The sequence below is a fragment of the Bubalus kerabau genome, chromosome 3 (genome assembly GCF_029407905.1).
Source record: "Bubalus kerabau isolate K-KA32 ecotype Philippines breed swamp buffalo chromosome 3, PCC_UOA_SB_1v2, whole genome shotgun sequence".
NCBI classification, from domain to species: domain Eukaryota; kingdom Metazoa; phylum Chordata; class Mammalia; order Artiodactyla; family Bovidae; genus Bubalus; species Bubalus kerabau.
In genome coordinates, this window is record NC_073626.1 from 99,928,652 (window position 1) to 99,955,205 (window position 26,554).

A 26,554-nucleotide genomic window follows, 5' to 3' on the forward strand; every position below is an offset into this window, starting at 1 on the left:
ATCTTATTTTCAAAGTCAGGGCTTTTCATCTGGGCTGTGCTTGGCACTGCACTCTGCCTGATTTGGATTTTATTTAATTGATTTGGCTTCAACTGACACTGAGAGGCAAAGAAAAACAGCAATCAGCCTGCCATGAATTTGCCATGGGACCACATGCTGCTGCAGAAACAACCATATAAACGTGCTGAAGGAAGACAAATTCACAGCAGGCAGATTACAGTGTGGTGCCCATGCACTATGGGCTTCCCGGGGAAAGGAAGCCGGAAGCAGGAGCATAGAATGAAGAAGGTGCCAGAGAGGGGTATGTGCATTCTTCCTGAGGTAATCCTCTTAAAAAAGCAGGACCCACTGCCCTTGTCTCACTAAAGGAAGGAAGGCAGCGTGGCAAGGAAAACACAGTCCTGGGCTAGAAGGCATGAAGACTGGATCCGAGACCAAGTTCTGCCCCTGAATACAGTGTGTGGTTTAGAGTAAGGCAGGCAACACCCCTGAACCTTAGTTTCCTTTTCTCCAAATGCAAATAGCAACTATAGCCATGAATAATTCTTAGCACATCGTGAAGATCAAATATAAAAATGTTTATGAGAATTGCCTTATGAAATATAAAACTTAACAAGAATATAAAATGGTCCAATTAATCATTATCTTAAAGTTATTATTAATAATAATAATAACAGTAAACACCTTGCTCCTGAGTTGAGAAGTAGCAGTTAGTATTTAAGCGGTAGAAGTATAAAGATAAATGTATATGGCATTTAAATCTCAGAGGATCTTTTGGCACTTTTATTTTCAAATAGGGTTTCTTCATGATGGATCATTATTAAAGAGTTTCTCAGGGGAAAAAAATATTATTCATGGGAGAGATTGCCCAGGAGTAAGCTGATTTTAACATGCAAAATGGCTGTTTTTATGTATGGTTATAAAGACTCTTTAGTTCCTTCTCTAGATGTTCAGTGAATATTCCTCTTCCCAGAGATCCATTTACTTTCTGCATTTTAATAACAGTGCAGTTTTCTGAATAGTTTTACAATACCAGGAGTGTTAAGTACAAAATCAATAGAGGCATTTATGAAATCTAGACATGGATACCAATAAAACAGGAAAAAACAAGCAAGCTTAAAACAATAGGATATATACTATTCCCCAAAGGTTGTTGAACACTTAGTCCATAGGGCAGGTAGAAACAGAACCAGACAATAAAAGAAAACAAAACAAAACAAAATCATCTGTATAGAATAAACTAGGTTAGAGTGTTAGAAAACAGTTATGAGATGAACCACAATAATGCAGTACTGGTTTTTAAGTTACTTAAAAATTAAGTTGATGTTCAAATCATATAACATGCTGTGTGTGTGTGTGTGTGTGTGAGAGAGAGAGAGACATGGTTGTATTCCATCTTTAGTGAGGCATTAATTGTTGCTTGTTTTTTGTCAGTCATAGTAATATTATGGTCTGGCTAATTTTAAAACACCAGAAAAAGTGAAAGTGTTAGATGCTCAGTCGTGTTGGACTGTTTGCAACTCCATGGACTGTAGCCAACCAGACTCCTCTGTCCGTGGAATTCTCCAGGCAAGAATACTGGAGTGGGTAGTCATTCCCTTCTCCAGGGGATCTTTCTGACCCAGGGATCAAACCTGGGTCTCCTGCATTGCAGGCAGATTCTTTAAAACAGACAAATACCCAAAAGAACAGATCCCTAAAACCATATGATTATTCATAAGCACTATTTGCTTCAACTATTTTTACATAATAATATAGTTGTACCACCTTTCTTTAGTTACTGAGTCCATCCTTTCACAGTCAAATTTTCTGTATCCTAATGTTTTTAAAATACCGCTTGTAAACAAGTTTTGGCTTCAAAAACCAAAAATCTAGTCGGGTAATTTTTGTTTTATAATTGGAGCATTTAATCTACTTCATTTAATATAATTATTGATAAATGTGTACAGTTTTTTAACTTTACACTTTGAAATAATTATAGATTCATAAGATGTTGCAAAGATAGTACAGAAAGGATTCTTGTACACTTCATTCAGTTTGTACCTTATATAATTAAAGTATAATATCCAAAGCAGGAACTTTACATTGGTGCAATGTGTGTACACAATATATAGTTTTATCACCTGTATAGGTTTATGTAACCAGTTGCAAACAAAACAGAACTGTCCCATTACCACAAAGGTTTCCTTCTCGCTACTCCTTTACAGTCACAGCCACCCTAAACCATGGCAAACACTAATCTACTTTCCATCTTTATACATTTGTCATTTTGAGAATGTCATATAAGTGGAATCATGTACTGTGTAACCCTTCTGAGATCTTATTTCAACAAGCATAATCCCCTTGATTCATGCAAATTATTACATGTATCAATAGCTTCTTCTTTTTATCACTGAGTAGGACTCCATGGTTCACATATTGCTGAAGCCTGGCTTGGAGAATTTTGAGCATTACTTTGCTAGCACATGAGATGAGTGCAATTGTGCGGTAGTTTGAGCATTCTTTGGCATTGCCTTTCTTTGGGATTGGAATAAAAACTGACCTTTTCCAGTCCTGTGGCCACTGCTGAGTTTTACAAATTTGCTGGCATATTGAGTACAGCACTTTCACAGCATCATCCTTCAGGATTTGAAATAGATCAACTGGAATTCCATCACCTCCACTAGCTTTGTTCATAGTGATGCTTTCTAAGGCCCACTTGACTTCACATTCCAGGATGTCTGCTCTAGGTCAGTGATCACACCATCGTGATTATCTGGGTCATGAAGATCTCTTTGGTACAGTTCTTCTGTGTATTCTTGCCACCTCTTCTTAATATCTTCTGCTTCTGTTAGGTCCATACCATTTCTGTCCTTTACTGAGCCGATCTTTGCATGAAATGTTCCCTTGGTATCTCTAATTTTCTTGAAGAGATCTCTAGTCTTTCCCATTCTGTTGTTTTCCTCTATTTCTTTGCATTGATCACTGAAGAAGGCTTTCTTATCTCTTCTTGCTATTCTTTGAAACTCTGCATTCAGATGCTTATATCTTTCCTTTTCTCCTTTGCTTTTTGCTTCTCTTCTTTTCACAGCTATTTGTAAGGCCTCCCAGACAGCCATCTTGCTTTTTTGCATTTCTTATCCACGGGGATGGTCTTGATCCCTGTCTCCTATACAATGTCACGAACCTCATTCCATAGCTCATCAGGCACTCTATCTATCAGATCTAGGCCCTTAAGTCTATTTCTCACTTCCACTGTATAATCATAAGGGATTTGATTTAGGTCATGCCTGAATGGTCTAGTGGTTTTCCCTACTTTCTTCAATTTAAGTCTGAATCTGGCAATAAGGAGTTCATGGTCTGAGCCACAGTCAGCTCCCCATGTTTTTGCTGACTGTATAGAGCTTCTCCATCTTTGGCTGCAAAGAATATAATCAATCTGATTTCCGTGTTGCCCATCTGGTGATGTTCATGTATAGAGTCTTCTCTTGTGTTGTTGGAAGAGGGTGTTTGTTATGACCAATGCATTTTCTTGGCAAAACTCTATTAGTCTTTGCCCTGCTTCATTCCATATTCCAAGGCCAAATTTGCCTGTTACTCCAGGTGTTTCTTGACTTCCTACTTTCTCATTCCAGTCCCCTATAATGAGGACATCTTTTTTGGGTGTTAGTTCTAAATGGTCTTGTAGGTCTTCATAGAACTGTTCAACTTCAGCTTCTTCAGCGTTACTGGTTGGGGCACAGACTTGGATTACTGTGATACTGAATGGTTTGCCTTGGAAACGAACAGAGATCATTCTGTCGTTTTTGAGACTGCATCCAAGTACTGCATTTCATACTCTTTTGTTGACCATGATGGCTACTCCATTTCTTCTGAGGGATTCCTGCCTGCAGTAGTAGATATAATGGTCATCTGAGTTAAATTCACCCATTCCAGTCCATTTCAGTTCGCTCATTCCTAGAATGTCGACATTCACTCTTGCCATCTCTTGTTTGACCACTTCCAATTTGCCTTGAGTCATGGACCTGACATTCCAGGTTCCTATGCAATATTGCTCTTTCCAGCATTGTACCTTGCTTCTATCACCAGTCACATCCACAGCTGGGTATTGTTTTTGCTTTGGCTCCATTCCTTCATTCTTTCTGGAATTATTTCTCCACTGATCTCCAGTAGCATATTGGGCACCTACTGACCTCTTTCAGTATCCTATCATTTTGCCTTCAGCAATATGTGAACCATGAACTTCCTGATGTTCAAGCTGGTTTTAGAAAAGGCAGAGGAACCAGAGATCAAATTGCCAATATCCACTGGATCATGGAAAAAGCAAGAGAGTTCCAGAAAAACATATATTTCTGCTTTATTGACTATGCCAAAGCCTTTAACTGTGTGGATCAAAATAAACTGTGGAAAATTCTGTAAGAGATGGGAATACCAGACCACCTGATCTGCCTCTTGAGAAATTTGTATGCAGGTCAGGAAGCAACAGTTAGAACTGGACATGGAACAACAGACTGGTTCCAAATAGGAAAAGGAGTATGTCAAGGCTGTATATTGTCACCCTGCTGATTTAACTTATATGCAGAGTACATCATGAGAAACGCTGGACTGGAAGAAACACAAGCTGGAATCAAGATTGCCAGGAGAAATATCAATAACCTCAGATATGCAGATGACACCACCCTTATGGCAGAAAGTGAAGAGGAACTCAAAAGCCTCTTGATGAAAGTGAAAGAGGAGAGTGAAAAAGTTGGCTTAAAGCTCAACATTCAGAAAACAAAGATCATGGCATCCGGTCCCATCACTTCATGGGAAATAGATGGGGAAACAGTGGAAACAGTGTCAGACTTTATTTTTCTGGGCTCCAAAATCACTGCATATGGTGACTGCAGCCATGAAATTAAAAGACGCTTACTCCTTGGAAGGAAAGTTATGACCAACCTAGATAGCATATTCAAAAGCAGAAACATTATTTTGCCAACAAAGGTCCGTCTAGTCAAGGCTATGGTGTTTCCTATGGTCATGTATGGATGTGAGAGTTGGATTGTGAAGAAGGCTGAGTGCCAAAGAATTGATCCTTTGGAACTGTGGTGTTGGAGAAGACTCTTGAGAGTCCCTTGGACTGCAAGGAAATCCAACCAGTCCATTCTGGAGGAGATCAGCCCCGGGATTTCTTTGGAAGGAATGATGCTAAAGCTGAAACTCCAGTCCTTTGGCCACCTCATGCGAAGAGTTGACTCATTGGAAAAGACTCTGATGCTGGGAGGGATTGGGGGCAGGAGGAGAAGGGGAGGACAGAGGATGAGATGGCTGGATGGCATCACTGACACGATGGACTTGAGTCTGGGTGAACTCTGGGAGTTGGTGATGGACAGGGAGGCCTGGCGTGCTGTGATTCATGGGGTCACAAAGAGTCGGACACGACTGAGCAACTGAACTGAGGACTCCATGGTATGAAGGTACCAAGTTTGTTTAACCACTTACCTATCAAAGGATATTTTGGTTTTACCCAGTTTTTGGTTATCACAAATGAAATTTCTATGCACAATCCTATGTAGATTTTTGTGTCGAAATATGCTTTCATTTCTCTTAGACAAATATCCAGCAATGTAACTGATAACGGGTATGGTACATTCATGTTTAATTTTTTTAAAATGCCAAACAATCTCTCAGAGTGGCTGTGACATATTACACTCCTATGTATGATATCTGTTTCTCAACATACTTGCGAGCATTTGATGCTGTCATTTTTTTTATTTTTGCAATTTTAATAGGTATGTAATGATGTCTCATCTTCATCTTTATTTGCACGTTCCTAACTGTTCTGATCTGATCTGAATGTCCAGATATGCAGATGACACCACCCTTATGGCAGAAAGTGAAGAGGAGCCCCCTGATGCTCCTAAAAAGCCTCTTAATGAAAGTGAAAGAGGAGAGTGAAAAAGTTGGCTTAAAACTCAACATTCAGAAAACAAAGATCATGGCATCTGGTCCCATCACTTCATGGGAAATAGGTGGGGAAACAGTGGAAACAGAGTCAGACTTTATTTTTGGGGGCTCCAAAATCACTGCAGATGGTGACTGCAGCCATGAAATTAAAAGATGCTTACTCATTGGAAGAAAAGTTATGACCAACCTAGATAGCATATTCAAAAGCAGAGACATTACTTTGCCAACAAAGGTTCATCTAGTCAAGGTTATGGTTTTTCCAGTGGTCATGTACAGATGTGAGAGTTGACTGTGAAGAAGGCTGAGCACCGAAAAATTGATGTTTTTGAACTGTGGTGTTGGAGAAGACTCTTGAGAGTCTCTTGGACTTCAAGGAGATCCAACCAGTCCATTCTGAAGGAGATCAGCCCTGGGATTTCTTTGGAAGGAACGATGCTAAAGCTGCTTTGGCCACATCATGCGAAGAGTTGACTCATTGGAAAAGACTCTGATGCTGGGAGGGATTGGGGGCAGGAGGAGAAGGGGATGACAGAGGATGAGATGGCTGGATGGCAACACCAGCTCGATGGACGTGAGTCTGAATGAACTCTGAAGTTGGTGATGGTCAGGGAGGCCTGGCATGCTGCGATTCACGGGTCGCAAAGAGTCGGACATGACTGAGCAACTGAACTGAACTGAACTGAATGTCCAGTCATGTTGAACATCTTTTCATATGCTCACTTGCTATTCATATATCCTCTTGGTGAAAATGCCTCTTCATATCTATTGCCCATTTTCTAATTGGATTGTTTTACAGTTGAGTTTCCAGAGTTCTTCTGTATTCTAGATATGAGTTCTTTGTAAGATACATGGTTTGCAAATAGTTCTTCCCAGTCAGCAGCTTGTCTTTGCATCCTCTTCATGTTGTCTTTTGCATAGCAAAAATTTTTAATTGTGATGAAAGGTAACTGATTTTTGCCTTTTTTTCTTTTATGACCTTTTGGTGTCATGTCTAAGAACTCTTCCCAAGGCTCTATCTCCTAAATATTTTATCCTATGTTAACTTCTACCCTCTATATTGTTTTATGTTTACATTTAAACCTGTGATCAATAGGGTTAACTTTTGTATAAGGTTTAGGTTCATTTTTATTGGAGTGGGGGTGGATGTATAATCCAACTGATTTAGCACCATTTGTTAAAAAAATAGGCTTCAAGTATTGAATTGCTTCTGTGTCTTTGTCAAACATCAACTGCCTGTATTTGTGTGGTCTCCAGATTCTCTATTCTATTTAATCGATATAAATATCAGCCCTATGCCCATACCAGACAGTCTTGATTATTCTAGCTATATAGTAAGTCTTGAAATCAGGTGGACTAATTTCTCTCACTTTATTCTTTATCAAAATTGTTTTAGTTATTCAACTTTACCTGTCCAAGTAAAATTTGAAGCTACTGTATTACTTGCTTCTTACTATTTATCCTACCTGTTCACATGTCTTTGTTTTATTTAGTTATTTATTTGCTTCTTTCCTTCTTCTTGGATTATTTTCTATTACTTTACCATCTCTCTCCATTAGCTTGGAAGTTATATGTGTTTTTACTTCTTTTTCAGTGCTTACCCTAGAGACTTATAAAATACATTAATTGGTATTTTACCCTCTCCTTAGATAATGTGAGACTCTTAAAACACTTTACTTCATTCTCTTAGTTTACATGACATTGTTATAATTTAATTCTTTCTCTATATATTAAGTGACATAAAAGTATTATTTTTACACAGATAACACTAATCTATTGAATGATATATTTACCATTTTTGTTTCTCTTGGGAGTATCTCCGAGCTTCCAGGTGGAGTCATTTTTCTTCTGTCTAAAGAAGAATACTCACTAATATTTCTTTCATGGTGGATCTGCTGGTGGAAAAGTATTTTTATTTTTGCTTAACTAAAAATGTTTTCACTTTAATTTTCTAAGCATAGTTTCTACAAGGTTGGTAGTTTATTTATTGGTTGTTAGTTTTTTTTTTTTTAATTCAATCAGATATCAAGACTTTGAAGATTCTGTTATATGCTCTCAGCACTACTGTTGATCCTTCATGTTTACTTTGCTTTCTCACAACTGACAAGAATCTTGCCCTCACTTGATGTAAAGTTTGTTTGCCTTTTCTAATCAATAATTTTATTATTATGTAAAAAGATAATCCTTCTTTGTATTTATGCTGCCCAGGATTTTCAGGGCTATGTGATGTCTCTTTCATCAGTTTTCAAAAGCTATTCTCTTTTCAAATACTGTTCTTGCCCTGTTTTTGCTCTCCTTTTCTTCTGAGATTTCAATTACATATTTTTCACTTTCTTACTGTTTCTTCTCTTATTCTCTTTTCTGTTTATTCCATTCATTATTCTCTCCATGAGTCATTCTGTATAATTTATTCTGACTTATATTCCATCTCACCAATTCCTCCTTTTGTTGCATCTAATCTGCAAATAAACCCATTCATTAAGTTCCAAATTTGAGTTATTGTATTTTGAAACTTAGAACTTCAATATGATTACTTTTCAAAGTTCCTATTTTTTTCCTGCCGGAATCCTCAGTCTTCTCTCTTTTCTCCCTGAACAATAAAAAGGGTAGTTATTTTTTTTAATTTATTTATTTTAATTGGAGGCCAATTACTTAAAAGTATTGTAGTGGTTTTTGCCATACATTGACATGAATCAGCCATGGGTGTACATGTGTTCCCCATCCTGAACCCCAGTCGCACCTCCCTCCCCATCCCATCCCTCTGGGTCATTCCAGTGCACCAGCCCTGAGCACCCTGTCTCATGCTTCGAACCTGGACTGGTGATCTGTTTCACATATGATAATGTACATGTTTCAGTGCTATTCTCTCATATCATCTCACCCTTGCCTTCTCCCTGTCTCTGTCTTCTCTCTGTCTTCTCCTCTTCTCTCTATCTTTGGACAGAGTCTAAAAGACTTTTCTCTACATCTCAGTTTCTTTTACTATCTCGCATATAGGCTTATCATTACCATCTTTCTAAATTCCATATATATGCATTGGTATACTGAATTGGTGTTTTTCTTTCTGACTTACTTCACTCTGTATAATAGGCTCCAGTTTCATCCACCTCATTAGAACTGATTCAAATGTGCTCTTTATAATGGCTAATATTCCATTGTGTTATGTATCACAGCTCTTATCCATTTGTCTGCTGATGGTACATCTAGGTTGCTTCCATGTCCTGGCTATTATAAACAGTGCTGTGATGAACACTGGGGTACACGTGTCTCTTTCAATTCTGGTTAAGGATAGTTATTTTAAATACCTATATCTGATAACATCAGTATCTGGAATCCTGAAGATCTATTTCTCTTATTTGGTATTTTCATTCACTTCTATTAAGGTTATCTTGTCTCTGCATATGTATTGATACTTTTTACTATGTACAAGACATTTTATTTGTAATATTGTTTGTATAAATAAATTGAGGACTAAGATGGTGTTACCTTCTATCAGAAAGTATTTGTGTTCACTTGTCAATTGCCTGTTATCACCAGAATTCTGGGATCACGCTCAAAGGGATCTTAAAATGAGCTGCAGTTCCTCTGAGAACCTGTTTATATTTAGTTTACCCTTTTTCTTAGGGTGCAGCCCTTTGGGCTTTCAAATAAGCAAGATCCATCCCGATTTGCCCCTTAACAGAACTTGGACTCTTTGCACTTTTAGCCTTTTAAACCTATCTAATGTGCCATTCAGCCTCTTACTTGCCCACGTGAACCATCAAAAATGGCCATAAAAACTGGTTTCTATTCTCCACACATTCTTGACCTTATCTATTTTTACCCCTGGCTCATTGTCTACCTCCCTCTTAGAACTTCTAAGGTGCTGACCTTTCTCTCTGCACCGGCTATGATTCACACTCTCCCCTCTCTTTATGCTGATTATGGATGTTAAGGGGGAGGGGTCTCAACTTTTATTGCCTCATATTTCTATGAGGAACTTCCTCCTCTTTTTCCCTGGGCCTCTCTCCTGAGTCCTTTCCTACACTTCCCTCTGGGAGGATGAGTGAGTCAGTGTGATGTGAGTTTGGGAAAAGCCTCCTGTGGGCTGTGCTCCCTTACCAAGCTGGCTGACTGTACAGAGAGGGCATTGTATTTTGCTCTCAATCATGTGGGCTGTCCCCATCCCCGCAAAAGGAATTCCAGCAGTTTGAGTGCTAGATTAAATCCATTATGGAAAGTAAAGAAAATATTAAATGTCCATTTGGCCACACAGTAAATTGTATTCTCTGATGCAACTTTGTTACAGAAAAAAATTTATTTTGGTCTCTTTTTTTTGTTTGGCTTCTATCTTCTTTTTCAATAGGTTCCAATCTCAGGAGGTAAAAAAATGGACTGTTACTTATTGATTCCTTAAAAGCCTCTTAATGGCTATTCACCAAAAATCTCTCTCTTCTAACTCATTTTGCAGTGGAAGATCTGCATCCTGATCTCCATCAGTGCGTGTCATCACCCCAGGGTCAGGCCTGCAGCTTGAAGCATGATATTGAGACATCTATACATATGCTTTTCCCCTCCCATTGCCATATTCTGTTCACAGTCTGAGATTAATGACATGGTTAGAGTCACAGCAAACTGGAAACAATGAATGTGAAGGTATTTCCCCAAAGACACAGAGACTAACAACATAAAATGCAACGAAAGCAACCTGACAACCTGTGTGCCCTGCCCACAGCTACAATATCAGAGTTTACCTTCTCTGAACAAAGTAACCAAATTATTAACTATAAATGACTTTTTTCTTTAACAGTATGTGGGTTTTTTAAAATAAAATAGCACACAGCCACCAGTGAGATCCGATGTCATCAAAGCCAAGGGACGTGTTTCCCCAACCCAGCCTGAACAATATGAACAGTAGTGCAGACTTCGTCTTTAAATGTGCAAACTGTGTTTATATAGACATAACCATAGGTGCAATTCCATTTATCTTAAAACTTTTCATAAGCTTTAATTTCTACCACCCACCCCCAACTTTTTTTTGCAAACTTCTGCTTGTTTGCAACTATCTCTGGGCCATAGCAGCACTCCAACAGAGTGCTTTGGCAACGGCCTCTATTGTGGTCAGCAGCTCTGTCTGCAGGTGGGATTTCTTAAAAGGAGTAGCATTTGCCTTATAGCGTTCCAGCAGCAAACAAGGAAAACTTTCATGGGAATCAGATGGTCACAGAGCTTCATCCCCCTCTCTCCCTTCCCTTCCTCCATGCAATCAGGGAAGTCAAAACCACTGATACACATTTCAGCAAGTATGTTACTCATAGCATGGCTAATACATAGATACAATCCCAATCACTAGGCCCTGAAACAGATTGTGAGAAACTCCACTGATTAAAGTGACTTCAGGACTAATAACCTGGGTGTTTTGAGTTGGAAGATTTGTTACAGGTTAAAACTATATCTCCCTGAAGTACAGACATGCTCCAGGGCCATCATCTATGTATATGCATGTTTGGTGGGGTTCAGCTACAGAATTTGCCCAAAGACAACAAAGACATGGAAAAAATAAACATCTATCATTGCCTTAACTATAGTCAATGAAACACAGCAAAACCAAACAAAAACAACCAAAAATGAAAACATAATTTTTTGGCAAAGCAGTAATTTCCGAATTAGGAGTCAGAGATAAGTAAGCGAAGAAGAACTAAAGAGCCTCTTGATGAAAGTGAAAGGAGGAGCATTAAACAGTTGGCTTAAAATTCAACATTCAAAAAACTAATAAGATCATGGCACCTGGTCCCATCACTTCATGGCAAATAGATGAGGAAACAATGGAAACAGTGACAGGCTTTATTTTCTCGGGCTCCAAAATCACGGCAGATAGTGACTGCAACCACAAAATTAAAAGACACTTGCTCCTTGGAAGAAAACTATGACCAACCTAGATGGCATATTAAAAAGCAGAGACATTACTTTGCTGACAAAGGTCCATCTAGTCAAAGCTATGGTTTTTCCAGTAGTCATGTATGGATGTGAGACCTGGACTATAAGAAAGCTGAGCTCTGACGAATTGATGATTTTGAACTGTGGTGTTGGAGAAGACTCTTGAGAGTCCCTTGGACTGCAAGGAGATCAAATCAGTCAATCCTAAAGGAAATCAGTCATGGATATTCATTGGAAAGATTTATGCTGAAGCTGAAACTCCAATACTGTGGCCACCTGATGCAAAGAACTGACTCAATGGAAAAGACCCTGATGCTGGGAAAGATTGAAGGCAGGAGGAGAAGGGGACGACAGAGGATGAGATGTTTGAATGGCATCACCGACTCGATGGACCTGAGTTTGAGCAAGCTCCGGGAGTTGGTGATCGATAGGGAGGCCTGGCGTGTTGTGGTCCATAGGGTCACAGAGTTAGATACGGCTGAGTGACTGAACTGAATGTACATAAGAAAACAGAGGTAATGAGACTTAAAAGGTAAAAGTCATAATGAGCGTTCTAAAATGTGAAATCTTGTCTGGCTAATCCAGGTTGAACAAAGTCACAATAAGAAATCAACCTAAATATCAAAAGAATTCTGTGTGAGTTAAGAAAATGAAATTATGGGGAAAAAATAGATGACTGACTAAAATTTAACATAACATCTCAAGATGTTGCCATCTTTAAACAACCTTCAAACACGAAAGCAACCAAAGATGCTTCACTGAGTCAACATAAATTCATTTTGATATTTGGCAAAACTAACTCAATTATGTAAAGTTTAAAAATAAAATAAAATTTAAAAAAAAGTTTAAATAATTATCACACTGGAATCACAAAGATGGAAAAGTCTGTGAAAATAGTGAAAACATGGACCATGGGCTTTTTGTTTCTTCTTCAAAAAATCTATTCTTTTATTAAGGATATTTTTACGTGAATCTAAAATACTTTTTGCAGTGTCAGCCTCTCACTGCAAACATCTGTTTTCACTTTGAGGAACTGGGGACATTACCACCACCAATGTACTCCAATGAAGGTCAAAGACTTCTACTTTAGATGAGCCACAGCTTTTAAAACTCACTTTAGGCAAAAGGGCATTTCTCAGAAGAAAAACATGCTGTTAGTTCTGACAAAGGCCTGTTTGTGAGGCTGCCTCCTGTTTGAATTGCCCCATAGTAAGACAGATGCTGGAAAGGGAAGTTCAAGAACCATTCTAATCCAGATCCACTTTTGGTTACTTCCTCTGCTTGCTTCCAGCACAGCTGCACAGAATAAAACAAAAAGAGGAAATGGGGACACCCAGAATGAATATTATTGCCTTCAGCAAAAGCCTTTAGAAAACCCCCTCAGGAACTTATGACATCACAGACATGTGTCATCTTCCGTATGGAACTTTACTCCAAAAGCAGGATTTATGCAATTTCTTAATGAGGACACTTGTTGAAATACAGCTATCATGAAAGGCATTAACCTAAGAAAAAGGCAGCACTCAGGCAAAGTCCTTTCAAGAGTTAAAATGTTATTAACCAATTTTTCTTTTAACCAAACAATGGCAACTATAATCCCTTAACCTGTTCAAAGACTTCATCCCCATGGATATACTGAAAGGTGCATTTAGTTTATCTCCTATTATTGAGAAAGAAATATACCTCATACTGAATACCGCTCTGAATATGACAGTGCTCAGACAATCAGGCCTTGAGGCCTAGAAAAATGTATTAAGTGCACAGTGCTGTGGAAACAATTGCAGCCTTGAAACTGTGTCCCAGGAGTGTTACTGCTATGGTTGTAATTAGTCTCAGGGAGGTGATAAGATCTTGAGTTTCTAGAAACTATAGAAAGGATACTTCTAAGAGATAAGAGAAAAATGGTGCAGAGGATGCTACGAGGCCACAAGAAAGTTAACTTTCCTGGGTCTCAACTTTCTGTTCTGAAAATGTGGAGAACCCAATTAATGACATGGTGACCTCTCCTCCAATCTGTAGAAAAATTTGCAGCAATGATTCCAGAACTAAGTGTGCACTTATGTAGGATGAAGGCTTAGGTGGTCATACTTCAGTTGTCTGGTTTGCTTAAGACAGTCATAGGTTATTCAAGCTGTCTTAATATAATTATTTTTAAAATGCCTCCTTACACTTTTTGAAATGCCCCACTTTGGATGATTAATTATCTAATAGCTGTAGTAATAATAACTGTACTATAGGTTTTAATTTTTTCCCTAAAAATCATTAGGAATTATGAACATGTCTGGTTTTTCCTAAATTCACTGATTAAGGAAAAGATGGGAGTTGGGAGTTGCATTGGAAAACTTTTAAAATCTCCTTAAAAACAAGTTTCTTTTTTGTAATTTTCAATCTTTTAACATAAATCAAAGATTCATACAGTCTTTTAAAAATAATGTTCAGGTTTCATTTACTTTGATTTAAGTTTATAGAATCCCAGTGGGGGCTCTCTCTGTTTTCAAAGAATATTCTTATTGCACTCCTCTATGGAAAGCTTCCTTGTTTAGGTAATTGAGCAAAATACATACATCATTTTACCATCTGTAGGGCTGATAGCATTTAATTAGTAAAGCCATGAGTACCAAATGACATTTTCAAAGCAGCACCTCAGGTAAAAGACCCCCTCCCCACCTCTGCTGCAACTAATGGCTCTGCAACTCATTTTCTGCTCATTGCATTACAGAACTTCCCCTAGAGAATACTAAATTCAAATCGGATGAACAGATGCTCACAAATCAAGGTACTCCATGTACATACCTACAGCAATCATGAAGTAGTAAGTAGAAAGGAAACAAAGGAAGAAACACATGAGAAACTTAGAAAGCATTCATTTCTTGTCTCTCTTCACCCTTTTCGCTTCTCATCTCCTTGGTCCTCTCATCTCCCCTCTGCCATTACTGCTGCCCATCACCATATTATTTTTCCTATAACCTCTCAGTTGCCATAGACAGAGAGCTCTGCTCTCTGGCAGATAATCACAACTGAGTTAGTGAGGGACATGTATTTTCAGATGCCAAAAGCCAATCTCTTCCTCTTCCTCTCTTTATAGTCATGGAACTTGCTCTCAGTAGCCTGAGAAACAGAGCTCATAAACACCAAACATTGCTTTTTGGGGGCTATGGTTCAGCTAACAGAGAAATTGGCTTTATCTCTGGACAGAAGTGTTTCCTTTACAACACTGGTCCCCAGTTCCTTGCTCTTTGGACTTTTTCTCTCCAGATTACAGGTTTTGACCCAGGCTTGTTAGCTGAGGACCATTTAGGCTCATCTTCACCCAAATCCTAGGTCCCAACCACTGATTCCCAATCTTGACCCCAATGAAAATGTGCTCACCTGCTTCTGCATCCCACCAAGCATCTAATTTCCTCCCAGGAATAGGAAATAAGCTATCTAGGCTGATGTGCCTGATAAGGACATTTACACCTTACCTACATTTATATTTTGATTAATAAAAAACCTTCCTTTCACAGGAGTTAGTCCTTCTTAAGTGAGAAATACTGCAAATATCTCAAGCAAATACACCTTTGAAAATTTTCCATCTCTCTGTATATTAGAGTGGATTGTCACTATCTCATGAAAAACAGCCACAGTTCACCAATAAACACTCTAATGAATGCTTTTTTGGGGGGAGGACATATTATATTTCCTTCCATTCTCATTCCCCAGTTGAATTTTAAAAGACTTATTTGTTTTTATAAAACAAAATGATTTGCCTGTCATCTTTTGTTATGTAGCTTATAGAGAAATTATAAAAACCCATGTTTGTCCTCCATCATTCTTCACATTACATTATTTTACTCGTTAAGCAATACTTTAAAACGTCCTAGATTTACTTTTTCTACTCCGGTTACAGCTAAGCATTTGTCTCAAGAGAGCCATTCTTCAGCTGCCTTATCTGTTTCTGAGAACCGTACTAGTAGATTCGGCTGTGTGGCCACATAAGGTAAGGTCATTCAAGCTCATCTTGTCAAACTTGTTATGACCCTGAGCTCTCACATCACAGAATTTCCTTTCGTGCATTCTTAGCAATTCCAGACAACAGGGGATTTTAGCATCTGCTATGCAACATCATAGTCTCTAAATTGAGTGGGTGTTTCAACAGAATTTCCAGCATTGTAAAATTGGGGAGCATAATAATCAACAGACAAAGAAAACAGTGGCTCACCTCACTTATTCTACCTCAAGGTGGAAAACTCATAGCAAAAGGAAATAAAATCTTTTCTACCCATGGTAGGGGGTTGGTGACAGAAGTGTGTGAGACGGCATAAAAGCCACATTTCCTCTAGCCATTCAGAAAACATCTCTGTTTACCACTGTAGTGTTGCCAAGGAAACAGCAACTACTCATGACATCACGTCGAGATGGCTATCACAGATACGATAGCACTGCTGTTTAAATGTTACACTGATTCTTGTCCGTCTCTGTCTTTTCCATTCCCTAATGGAAAGGCAGAAGGATCACCAGTAGCCAAAGACTACAATAAAGGAGGAAACCAGATTGTTGCCTATATTCAGCTACATGTGTATTTGTATATATATTTCTTTTTAGATCAATAGTGATGAATCAATTGTGCTTTGAGATAACAGTCAAAGTTCCTCACCTGCCATGACTTTCTGAAAAATCTCAAATAGGAAATAGTGGATTCTGTTGTCAATGCTAAAGAAGAAAGGGAAACATCCTGATCCTTTTATGAATCACCTCAAACCAGCCGGTCATATCTTTGTACAGTTTAGTTTAGTTCAGCCGCTCAGTTATGTCAGACTCTTTGTGACTCCATGGACTGCAACACGCCAGACTTCCCTGTTCATCACCAACTCCCGGAGCTTGCTCAAACTCATGTCCATTGAGTTGGTGATGCCATTCAAACATTTCATCCTCTGTCGTCCCCTTCTCCTCCCAACTTCAATCTTTCCTAGCATCAGGGTCTTTTTCAATGAGTCAGTTCTTCACATCAGGTGGCCAAAGTGTTGGAGTTTCAGCTTCAGCATCAGTCCTTTCAATGAATATCCATGATTGATTTCCTTTAGGATTGACTGATTTGATCTCCTTGCAGTCCAAGGGACTCTCAGGAGTCTTATCCAACACCACAGTTCAAAAGCATCAATTCATCAGTGCTCAGCTTTCTTATAGTCCAGCTTTCACATCCATACATGACTACTGGAAAAACCATAGCTTTGACTCGATGGACCTTTGTCAGCAAAGTAATCTCTGCTTTTTAATACACTGTCTAGGTTTTTCATAGCTTTACTTCCAAGGAGCAAGCGTCTTTGAATTTTGTGGCTGCAGTCACCAACTGCAGTGATTTTGGAGCCCAAGAAAATAAAGTCTCTCACTGTTTCCACTGTTTCCCCATCTATTTGCTATGAAGAGATGGGACCGGATGCCATGAAGTGATGGGAGCAGAAGCCATGATCTTAGATTTTTGAATGTTGAGTTTTAAGCCAGCTGTTTCACTCTCCTCTTTCACCTTCATCAAGAGGCTCTTTAGTTCCTGTTCGCTCTCTGCCAAAAGGGGTGGTGTTATCTGCATATCTGAGGTTATTGATATTTCTCCTAGCACTCAATCTTGATTCCAGCTTGTGCTTCATTCAGCCCAGCATTTTGCACAATGTACTCTGCATATAAATTAAATAAGCAGGGTGACAATATGCAGCCTTGATGTACTCCTTTCTCAATTTTGAACCAGTCCATTGTTCCACGTCCAGTGTTAACTGTTGCCTCTTGACCTGCATACAGGTTTCTCACGAGGCAGGTGAGATGGTCTGATATTCCCATCTCTTTAAGAATCCTCCACAGTTTGTTGTGATCCACACAGTCAAAGGCTTTGGAATAATCATTGAAGCAGAAATAGATGTTTTTCTGGAATTCTCTTGGTTTTTCTATGATCCAACAAATGTTTCCAATTTGATCTTGGTTCCTCTGCCTTTTCTAAATCCAGCTTTAACATCTGGAAGTTGTTCATTTACTGTTGAAACCTGGCTAGGAGCATTTTGAGCATTACTTTGCTAGCATGTGAAATGAATACAATTGTGCAGTAGTTTGAACATTCCTTGGCACTGCCCTTTTTTGGGATTGGAATGAAAACTGACCTTTTCTAGTCCTGTGGCCTCTGCTGAATTTTCCAAATTTGCTGACATATTAAGTGAAGCACTTTCACAGCATCATCTTTTAGGATTTGAAATAGCTCAACTGGAATTCCATCACCTCCACTAGCTTTGTTTGTAGTGAGGCTCACTTGACTTCATACTCCAGGATGTCTGGCTCTAGGTGAGGGATCACACCATACGGTTATCTGAATCATTAAAATCTTTTTTTGTATAGTTTTTCTGTGTATTCTTGCCACTTCTTCTTAATCTTCTGCTTCTGTTAGATCCATCCCACTTCTGTCCTTTATTGTACCCATCTTTGCATGAAATGTTCCCTTGGTTTTTCTCGAAGAGATCTCTAGTCTTTCCTATTCTATTGTTTTCCTCTATTTCTTTGTACTGATCAGTTAGGAACATTTTATCTCACCTCGCTATTCTTTGGAACTCTGCATTTAGATGGGTATATCTTTCCTTTACTTTAACAATATAAGTCCTTTAGCATTGACATATTTCAATCAAGTGTTCCTTTAGTTTATTTATTGATGGGTGACCATCTGCAAGCATCAATAAATAAATGTAGGTGCTGTGGATGTGGAAGCCTGGCTGGTGCATGGAGATTAGATGGCAGGGGACCATGGACAGAGCAGGGATACCAGTTTGTAGGCTATTGCAATAACAGCTTTTGCAAAAGGTAATTGTGAACTAGGAGAATAAGTAAGGTGGAGTGTTAGTTGAATTTAGATATATTTCTTTTAGAACTCACAGAATATCCTTATGGATGGGATGTTGAATGTAAGAAAAAGAAAGAAGTCAAGGGAATTTCCAGACAACTTAGTGGTTAGTACTCCCTGCTTCCACTGCAGGAGGCACAGTTCCCATCCCTGCTCAGGGAACTAAGATCCCACATGCTGTATGGTACAGCCAAAGAAAAAAGAAAGAAAGAAAGAATTTCATTTAAAAATAACTTTTTTAAAAAGAATTTCATTAAAAAAAAGATTTTTTAAAGATCAAAATGACCTCAGGATCGTATTTGTATTTTAGCCCAAAAAACTAGAAGAGTGAAGTTGTCCTGCATATTGCAGGGAAAGACTAAGGGAGAATAGACTTGGAATAGGAAAGAAGACAAGTGTGTTTTGTGGGCATGATAATTTTGAGATGAGTATTCTATTTCAAAGTGGAGGTGTGTAAGTATTCCAAGTGGATAACTGAGGTGGCGTCCCATGGAGGGATCAGAACTGGAAAAGTCATCAGCTTATAAATAGAATCTTATAGCATCAGACTGGGGCTCAAAGGTCTAATTTTAGCTGGCATCTCTTGAATCTTTACTGTGTGCCAGCAACTGTTCTGAGTGCCTTGCATGCATTGATTCATTTAACTCTACTAGCAATTCAATCCAATCAGGCAAACAAATACTTTTATTATCATTATTTATAAATAAACTGAGAGCAAAGAGAGACTACATAATGTGTCCCAAGCTGCATTGCTAGTAAATGTCAAAGTAGAATTTGAACCCCAGCAGTCTTAATCCACAGTCTTGCTATTAACCATTATGCTACTCAAATATGTGATATGTTCCTGCTGAAAAGAATCTTACAACTTACAGAAATAAAAGTAGCACACATGAAAACACACTAAAGATTAATTAGGTACTAACCTATTTTGGCACTGACTATGAGGCAAAGGAGTTGAGAATATGTGTGAACTTCCAAGGCAATGGAGCACAGCAGTAATCAGCTGCCTCATTTTGATTAAATTACACAATGGTGATCTGAAAGAATTTTGTAGGTTCCATAGATATCCAGTTTACAGTCATAGATTAGCTTCAGATCAGATCAGATCAGATCAGTCGCTCAGTCGTGTCCGACTCTTTGTTACCCCATGAATCACAGCATGCCAGGCCTCCCTGTCCATCACCAACTCCCAGAGTTCACCCAGACTCACATCCATCGAGTCAGTGATGCCATCCAGCCATCTCATTCTCTGTCATCCCCTTCTCCTCTTGCCCCCCAATCCCTCCCAGCATCACAGTCTTTTCCAATGAGTCAACTCTTCGCATGAGGTGGCCAAAATACTGGAGTTTCAGCTTTAGCATCATTCCTTCCAAAGAAATCCCAGGGCTGATCTCCTTCAGAATGGTTGGATCTCCTTGCAGTCCAAGGGACTCTCAAGAGTCTTCTCCAACACCACAGTTCAAAAGCATCAATTCTTCTATGCTCAGCCTTCTTCACAGTCCAACTCTCACATCCATACATGACCACAGGAAAAACCATAGCCTTGACTAGACAAACCTTTGTTGGCAAAGTAATGTCTCTGCTTTTGAATGCTATCTAGCTTAGTCACAGGTATTAACAAGCTTGTAATAGCTAATCATTTAGATATTGTGTACACCTTGTCATACTGCCTAACAGTTTTGTAAAATTTCAGTTATTTAAGTCTTTTGTAATCACCCTTCATAAATAGCAATGAAGAGTGCTACTTAAAGTTTCATTGTATTAACCCCTTTTCTTCTAAATAGACACTTATAGGCTATGTTCACTTCATTCTACATAATAAGCGAGAACTTAGGAGCTTCACAGGAATTTCAATTAACTCAACAGATATTTATGGAGCACCAAATTGAGACTGGTAATGTACTTAGCCCTGTGAGAATATCTTTGCCCCAAGATTTTGCAAGCTCTGTACCAAATTGTGCTGATTAATTTCTTTCCTTTGAATATAAAGCAGGGGTCTCTAAATTTCTGATGAGGAAACATTTCTATTTTCCTATGCAAAGATGACTAACTTCTAGACATCTGCTGTTTAATATTGCCTTTGCAAACAGTGCTGGAAGTTTTTGTTTTGAGAATAGACTCCCTAGAAACATTTTCTAGCTCAAAGAATTACTTGAACAGAGTAGTGTCTACAGTAGCAATGACTGTTCTTTTGTATTCTAGGTCAGTGCTTAACATGGTCCATGGATCAATCCAGCCCATCACTTGTTGTTGCGTGGCCCACAAGCTAAAACTGGTTTTTCCATGTCTAAATAGTTGAAAAAATAGAAAGAAGAATATTTCATGATGTGGGAAAATTGTATGAAATTCACATTTCAATATCCAAAAATAAAGTTTTATTGGGACATGCTCATCCATTTATTTACACGTTGCCTATGGCTACATTTGTACTATTCAGCAGTAGAGTAGAGTATTCATGACAGAGATCATATGTCTTGCAGATGCTGGTCCTTTACAGAAAAAGTTTTTGCTAACCCCTGCTCTATATACTTGAAGAAAGAGTCAGAACATAATTTGGAATATAAAACAGTCATTCATTATTGTATTAATACTTCTGTCCTTGAAGATCATAACCCTATGTAGCAAAACCTAGTCAAAAGTATGAGGGCTGTCTTTATCAATGAGCTAGAAAACAGAACAACATTTAAACAAACCAACAAATCGTCACATAGAAAAATTAATTTGATGCAGTTCTGAGAGATGGCTTCCCCAGTAGCTCAGACAGTAAAGAATCCACCTACAGTGTGGGAAACCTGGGTTTGATCCCTGGGTTGGGAAGATCCCCTGGAGAAGGGAATGGCAACCCACTCCAGTATTCTAGCCTGGAGAATTCCATGGACAGAGAAGCCTGGCAAGCTACAGTCCATGGAGTTGCAAAGAGTCGAACATGACCAAGCGACTTTCACTTCACTTCTGACAGAGAGCCAAATCAGAGTTACCATGGCTGCTTTTTAATGACTTTTTATGTGTCTATTAAGAATGCTCATTTCCAAAAATTTCCAGATGGAAAATTCCAGGTCTGAACACATATATTCATACTGGACATTTTTTTCTGTAGAAGAATGTGGAGAAGAAGACTTTATGGTCTAAGGACAGAGCCCTTGGACTTAAAACAAAAGCAAGATGATTATTTTACAATTACATAAGGCTTTGACTTATCAAAATATTTTAAAATTTAACTATCTCATCATACACACAACTAAAGTTGGCAAATTAATTATAATTATCTTTTAGTTTGTTTGAAATGAGGAAACTGAGGCCCAGAGCATCATTGTTGTATAATTTTTTAAAAGCCATTGAAGTTAGAGTCAAAATCCCCTATCTTTTTCCCACTCAAGACTGCAAGCAACAGTGTCCCTTATCTGGAAACAGAAGTGAGAATCCCTGACCAAGCTAATCTCACTGGAATGTTTGTTGTAAGATCAAATTATATATATATATATATATATATATGGACTTCCCTGGTGGTTCAGACGGTAAAGCATCTGTCTACAGTGTGGGAGACCTGGGTTCGAGCCCTAGGTTGGGAAGATCCCCTGAAGAAGGAAATGGCAATCCACTCCAGTACTATTGCCTGGAAAATCGCATGGACAGAGGAGCCTGGTAGGCTACAGTCTATGGGGTCACAAAGAGTTGGAAATGACTGAGCACACTCTGAAAACTCTGTAACATACTTTATAAAACGAAGTAGAAAAGAAAGAGAAGAAAAGAAAGTACTTTGCTTAGCTCATGTAACTCTTGGATAAGTAAGGGTATTCACCTGCCTTCCAGTCTGTGTTTATCCCATTAGCCAAGGTTAATGGAGGTGAAAACAAAAATCATTTGCTATAGGAACCGATACTTTTGGTCATCAAATGTTTTAAGCTTAGTTGGGATGAATTCCACACCAGAAGGACCTTTGCTTCACAACTGCATTGCTCTCATCTCTTTCCTCTAATAAGTAGAAAAACAAAAGCTTTATACCCACTTTAACAAATGCCAGCAATTCAAGATTTCCTTTTACAGCACATACATATGCTAATATCATGAGTGTTAACACCACAGTGTTCCAGATGCCACTCAATCTATGTATTATCTAATAAATTGCAAGTGTACTCTACTGAATAATATAATTGACAAAATCACCTTATCTTTGGACTACAGTGAATTGTTTGTTTGATGGTGTTGTTCTTCATTACATGCCTGAATGCACTCGTTAAGTTCAGAGTGAACAATGAGCCTAAAAAAGCACAAAGATGGTGCACCTGAACCAGCAGGAAGTCTACATTTCAACCACCCCAGAATCTGGCAGGTCTAACCCCTGAAAAGGAGCATGTTCCAAGCATTGTACCTACATTTCATACTCAAGAGGTGATTTAACTTTTTGGTTTTCAAAAAGTGAGGAGTGAGAGCTGAATATCCTTAATTATAAACATAAAGCTAAGATGGGAAGGTTCTTAAATTCACAAGCTCATTTTCAAATTCATTTTCCCTCAAGCTGTGCATACACTTGCCTTAAAATAGCACCACATTCCTGGGAACTTCTGAGGCTCTTTCATTCTCTTTTGCTGTCTGATAGTAAAGGATGTACCCAGCTAGTCTGACAAAGGGTCTGCACAAGGGTTGTGCAGCTTCATCCCTGTTGGAAAGAATTTCTGAGCCAGATTTGGCTGATGTAAAGGGTTTATTTTTCTGGGTTACCAAGTTTTAAACAAAATCCATTCACTAATTCATTCATCAAATACAAATTAAGCACTGGAATATCCCAGGCTCGGGGGATAAAAAGAGACAAATAGAATAGAATAGACCAAGTCTCTGTTCCCCTGATTCTCACATTAGTGGGAGTAGAAGGGGAAAGATAAACAATAAACAGAACATCTAGTATAATAGGTTTCATTATAATGAAATATAATATGGATAGTATAATATGGTCTGATAAAGTGCTAGGGTGAAAACATGATGTGATAAGAGAGCAGGGTAGTCGGTGGAGATGGAAATACCATGTTACATAGAGTGCTTCAGTCAACATTAATAACATTCCCCAGTACTGCTGGTTGCCCTCTTTTTCCAGGAACACTAGAATGTTACACTTGCTCAGATTTCAAAAATTGACGATATGACTTACTTTGGCCCAAGAAATATGAATAGAAATGACATGTCACTGTCAGGCTGAAGATCTGGGGAGCCAGCGTGCAGTTCTCTGAGGTGTTTCCCCCTGCTGTGGCTGTGCTTTAAGTCTCATGTTGAAATAGTGGCATTACAACTTCAAGTTTCGGGTCTCATATCTAAGAACTTTGGAAGCCACCAGTCCTTTCCACACAAGAAAACAAGTTGGAAAAAATGAAAAATCAACAACTTTTCTTAGATCTAACAGAGAATTCAGGTCACAGGACAAAAAAAATTGCCCCCTAAGTTGGAGAGACAGACAGGTGGATAGAATCACAACTTATTCTTACCTGCAAGTAGAAACATCCACAGGAACCAATATTAGGATCATTTTCTGAGACATGTCTTACTTTTTGCAACCCCTTGGACTATAGCCTGCCAGTCTTCTCTATCCATGGAATTATCCAGGTGAGAATACTGGAGTCAGTTGAGAAAACCTAAATAGTAATTGATGGAATTGCTCAATATGGACAAATGAAAAAGTCCGGGTTTAGTCTTAGGAGGATGACCCCTATACCTCTAGGAGCCCTACCAGCTTCTCACAGTGAAAATCACAGAAAAATTCCCTGATGCTTCCAGCAGGGGAGGAAGGAAAAGTAACTATTTTGAAGTAAACCCAGAGTACTCCGTTTTTATTAGCAAGACATGCCCTCAAGAGAAGCCATTTTACTAATAGTTTAATTATTAGTAAAAACTATTTTAACTCATAGTTAATCAACTTGAGTTTATCAGAACCTAACTGATCTGGAATAAAGGAAATGCCCAATTGCAGCTCCCTCTAGCCTTTCTGCCTAAATTAATGGTGATGGGGACTGAAAAGCACTAGTGGAGGTCACAGCCCAAGGGCACAGGCACAGGCTCATTAAAACCTGGAAGTCCAAGTACAGAACGATTGTATGCCTTTTCTCCCCCTGCCCCTTACCACAATATCAATAGGCTTCCTGTGTAATAGGTAGATACTATGGAAAGAACTACAGGCCTCAGAATCTATTTAAGAAAAAGTCCCCAGCAAAACCCAAAGAAAACAGGAGGGACTAAAACAAGGGCAACAGAGGAAATTTTAGCTTCTGACACCAACAGCTAGAGCAAACAAGAGACAGTCCAGCTTTTAAACAGATACACACAAAACTCACAGTAAAAGCCTCTTTACCTCAGTACCTTTTACCTAGTACATCATGTCTGGTTTACAAGAGAAAATCATAGGGCATACTAAAAGACAAAAAATATGTATAGTTTGAAGAGACATAGAAAGTATCAGAACAGAAACAGACATGGCAGAGATGTTGGAATATTAGACCAGAGTTTAAAGCAGCTATTATTAATATGTTAAAGGAATAGTGATACTAGATACGACTCTCTTGAGAGTCTTGGACAGCAACCAGATCAAACCAGTCAATCCTAAAGGAAATCAACCCTGAATATTCATTGGGAGGACTGACAATGAAGCTGAAGCTCCAATACCTTGGCCACCTGATGTGAAGAGTCAACACTTTGGAAAAGACTAATGCTGGGAATGATTGAAGTCAAAAGAAGAGGGCAGTAGAGGATGAGATGGTTAGACAGCGTCACTGACTCAATAGTTATGAATTTGAGCAAACTTCAGGAGATAATGAAGGACAGGAAAGCCTGGCATGCTTGCAGTTCATGGGGTTGAAAAGATCAGACATGACTTAGTGACTGAACAACAATATGGGAAGTATAATAGAAAAGGCTACAACATGCAAGAACAGATGTATACTGTAAGCAGAGAGATGGAAGGAAATAAATGCTGGAAATCCCATCCTATTTACAAATCCTGCTCATATTCAAGGGCTTATTCTTCCAAATAATCATACAGAGTGTACACACGAGGAGGTAAGAATTTGGGGGGCCAGCTCTGAATTCTGCCTACCACAGAGAGCAATTTGATGATGATTTGAAGCAGAGAAGGGAGAAGGACACTATCTGACTTATGTTTTACTCTTTTTTTTCAAACTTTAAACTTTTTATTTTGTATTGGGGTATAGCTGATTAACAATGCTGTGATAATTTCAAGTTAGCAAATGAGATGGTAATATGCATGCATCCCTGAATGTTAAGTCACTTCAGTTGTGACCGACTCTTCCCTACCCTATGGACTGTAGCCCACCAGGCTTCTATGTCCATGAAATTCTCTAGGCAAGAATACTGAAGCCCCCTCGGGTGGCATGCTTCCTCAAGCAAGTCGCCTCAGGCACTAAGATGGGTCTCATCTTTGAGGTGGGCAAGGGCAGCTTCCTGGACATCAACGTGGAGATTACAGGGCCTGATAATAAAGTAATTTATAAAGGAGACAGGGAGTCCAGTGGTAAATACACATTTACTGCTTACATGGACGGAACATACAAGTTTTGTTTTAGCAATAGGATGTCCACCATGACTCCCAAAGGTAGTGATGTTCACCACTGATATTGGGGAAAACCCCAAAGGACAAGACATGGAAACAGTAGCTCACAAGAACAAGCTAGGAGAAATGATTAATGAGCTGGCAGTGGAGATGACACTGTGAAGCATGAACAGGAATCCATGGAAGTTGGAGAGAGAATACACAGAGCAATCAATGACAACACAAGCAACAGAGTGGTCCTTTGGTCCTTCTTTGAAGTTCTTGTTCTAGTTACCATGACATTGGGACAGATCTGCTACCTGAAGAGTCTTTGA

General features: G+C 38.8%; 1 pseudogene; it reads left to right on the plus strand.

Moving 5' to 3' along the window:
* Nucleotides 1-237: 237 nt before the first annotated feature.
* On the plus strand, nucleotides 238-26,554 carry LOC129647284 (transmembrane emp24 domain-containing protein 2-like; annotated as a pseudogene).